Here is a 4,027-nt window from a genome sequence, read left to right as displayed (position 1 = left end):
AACAACGGTATCTTGTTAAGATCGCAGACTTTTTCTCAGAACTTGATAGAGCACCTCTAGTCAATGACCAGGGTAACATGTACATGGGTGGAGATGGTGTTCACTACAAAGTCACCTATCATCCAGAGAATGTAGACAAATTAGGGGAGATCTCTAAAAGCGAGTTCTTAGATTTATCAAAGCTTTCCAGAGAGCAAGGGAGTCTAGAGATGATTGGCTCATTGAGCCGGATATGCTTGGACCATCCAATGCCCAGTCCTCAAAGCCATCCACCATAGATGATTTACTTCTTGTAGATCTAAATTTGGAAAGGGATAGGAAAGGCAAGAGCAAAATGGATCAGGGGGATGAGAACCAATGGGAGTTTGTACGACAAATTCCAGTGACAAAGGTCTTACAGGATGACCCACTTCAAGAGGTCTATAAGGACTCTTTAGAAGGATATTATGCCACAACTAGATTGCTAGAGCTAGATCTTCCTCTAGCACTTGTGGTGGTAGTTGAGAAGCTTACAGGACACATGAACCGAATCGTTGATAAATGGGCCAATGAATACCGAACCTTAGATTGGAAGGAGATTCGGGAGCTCACATGGAAAGGACAACCATTATTCATGGAAGTGTTCTCAACAAATACAGCTAAACCAGGAGAGACATCCTTTCTTGGAGAAACTGTTGCTCCTCCCCTACGAGAGTTCATTAGAGAGGGACCCTCAACATCAAAGTGGACCACTGCAAGTAGCCCAACTCTAGCACCAAGATATTATCCTACACCAAAAGTGCGACCACAGGTCACACCACAACAACGTTTCTCTCACTATGACAATCGAAGGGTAGGGGAGCCAACTCGGCCTCCCATAAATGCACCTCCTGAAATGCGGGTAACAAGATCTTTGGAGGGGGTTGGTGAGGCAGGTAATAGGGGACCCACACCAATTTGGGATGCATGTGGACCATCTTACCAAAGAGAGGAACAATTCCCACTGAGAGTGAGAGGCCGTAGGCCATATGATGAGTATTCAAGACAAGTAAGGCCATCAACTCTTCAGAAACTGGTAAAGAAGTCCGAAGGGTCGGGAGATCCATATGACCATGTAGCAGCATTTAGGCAAGCAGTTCGAGCTGAGCAGGTGACTGACAAGCATACTCAAATTGAAGGATTTGGGCTCACTCTTGAGGGAAAGGCCCTGGCTTGGTTTAAGGCACTAGAGGCTTCAGACAAATCTTCTTTACGAGTTCTGGAAGAGAGATTCATTGCTGCTTTTTCCTTGATGGGGATTCAACATGACACGGTAGCAAACATCTACTCTTTCAAGCAAGGCAAGAATGAGAGTGTTAGAGATTGTGTAAATAGGATGAAGCAGTACATTAATCGTTGCCCAGAAGATGAGAAGCCCACCCAGAGTCGATTAATTTCTCTCTTCTTAAAAGGACTCAAAAAATTCAACACTGCATACACATCTCTATGCAAAGAAGCATACAAATTTCAATGAATGTTGCCATGATGCTATGGATTTCATCGATAACTTCAAATTCCAAGATGGTACTGGCCCTGAGGTGAAACCTAGAGATCAGTGGGGTGATGACCAAAGTTCAGGGTCTAGTGCGCTAGTAAATCCAGACCAAATAGCTAACCGAGTACTAAGGAGATTGGGACAAACCTATCACCCACCCATGCAGCCACAACAACAACAGGAGCGAATGAGGAGTGTGCTACCTACAGGTCCTCATCTTTGTGGAGCATGTGGCGGTAACCATAAAACCGAAGAATGTAATACCTTTTCTCCTCTAGTCACAAACCAAACCACAAAGAAGTGGTGCCAAGCCCGTGCTTGGAACTTTACCCACACCACACAGGAATGTACTCGCATTGCAAGAATGAGACAGGAGCGTGAGCAGCAAAGGGGTGGAGTAACTCCACAAATGCATCAACAGTATACTAATTTTGAACGTAAGCCACCGATGGCACAAGAACAAGCACGACCTGTTCTTGGAGCTCAACCTCCTGCTCCTGGGACTGCTCCTGTGAGGGTTGTTGACTACGACAATTCAAATATGTGTAGAGACTTGGTAAACCCAGGCTATGTGGAGGAGGAATATGCATCATATTCATCCAAGGAAAATCTCTTTGAAAGTCCCGCATATCCAAGTCAAGCACTGGAGACTCAACCAGGGGAACAAAATTCTTTGATGTTGATAGGCGGCTACCAACCTAGGACTCCAGGCCCCCCAGGTCAATGGCAGCAAAGGAAAGTAGAAGCCAAACTAATGGGCCCCTGTTATGAGTGCGCGGAGAACCCCATTGGGCTTGTGATTGTCCACATCGCTCAAGGCAAGCATCTCGATCCAATACAACAGTACCACAGTTTCCACTAATTGAAAGATATTATCTAGGGTGTTGTGTAGAACACTTCCCAAAGGATTGTTTGCTGAAACCACATGAGGAAGGCACCTCTCAACCAAAGGTCTCACTCAACCTTGTAGGGGTAGTTCCATCGCCACCTTCATCAGAGAATGAGTATGTCGTGCCACTTAGAGTCATGACTAGATCACAGATACGAAATGCCGAAATGACTGATGAGACACCTCGAACTAGGGATGCAAAGGCAAATCTAGTGGACAAGACCCTACATTCCAATAGAAAAAGGACCACTATAAGAGTGCATCCACTAGTTCTCAAGAAGTCTCTAAACAAAACATAAGGGATCAAGCTTTTACATCCCAAGAAATGCATGAGGAGCATCAACCTCAACCTGGGCCTAGTGCTAAACAAGATGAGGCTAGTACGACCGAGGATAGTTCTGGGGGTTCTGTTTTTGTGGATAAGGTGAACGAGACTCTAGATGCCATCATTGATGCTCATAGAATTCACATTGCAGCTTTATCTGAGCTACCCAAGAAGCTTCAAGAATACCCAAACCCTCGTGTGAGGAGAAGATCAATCTAGCTGTACATCAGCAACTCATTAGGGAAGCTCAATCAATACTTGAGGGCCCATCTCCACCTATCCCTCGAGGCCCAACCTCTCTTAAGCCAACATTAGAAACCATACCAAAAGTGTCATCAAGTCGGGAAATGAAAAGTGAGCTCATCTCACAATCTCATAGCGAGAAGTCTGCACCAATTGACACCTCATTGAAAGAAGATATTCTGCCACCACCTAGCCTTGTCTTCCCATGCAATGATGAAGTTATTGATGCTAACGAGGACATGGCAAATGAGATGTGGGCAGCAGTTCATGAGAAAGTTAATGAGAATATGTCCTCTATTATTTCACCTCCATTCTCTGAGGTGGATTTTACCAGGGGCACAGAAAACAGCTTTAGATGCCCAAGCATCGAGGAGGAAGTTCAAACAATTGTTTCTCCTAGAAGTAAGCATACAATGAAAACCTTACCATCATATCTGGGAGAATATGAGAACTGTTCTCAAACCTTGAGGATACCCTCCATGCATAAAAGGTTGACAAAGGAGAAGGATATGGGTATCGTGCAAGCTATTTTGTCAGCACCAGTGGCTTGTACCTTACCTTTGCTTGATTTGATAAAGCTTCGACCTGAGTTGTGGAATGATATTGCCACATGTTTGTCAAAGCAGGTATTGCTACAAAAGGGTCACCATCATTGTACTATACACCCTGAGACAAAGCATGTTATGCCAGTTCCTATCAACAAAGTAGGAAAATTTTGTGAGGACGATCAGGGAAATGCTACCCTCCCATTAGAAGTGCGAAAAGTAGCTTCAACTGCAATACTTGATAGTGGTGCAGGAGTGGGCATTGTGACAAGGTCCATTTGGGAAAAGTGGGGCAAACCAGCTATTAGGAGTACCAGGATGCGCTTGCAGCTAGCAGATGGAAGCTGAGAACATCCCCTTGGGCTGCTTGAGAACATATTGGTCACCACATGTGGGATTGAATATGAGCACACCTTTGCAGTAGTGGATTTTGGAAAACATCCAAACTATGAAGTGATATTGGGTAGACCATTCATGTGACAATTTCAAATGATTCAAGATTGGGGATACAA

The sequence above is a fragment of the Cibotium barometz genome, chromosome 31 (assembly GCF_041138505.1).
Source record: "Cibotium barometz isolate CiBa-2024 chromosome 31, ASM4113850v1, whole genome shotgun sequence".
Taxonomy (NCBI): Eukaryota; Viridiplantae; Streptophyta; class Polypodiopsida; order Cyatheales; family Cibotiaceae; genus Cibotium; species Cibotium barometz.
This window is presented reverse-complemented; position numbering follows the sequence as displayed.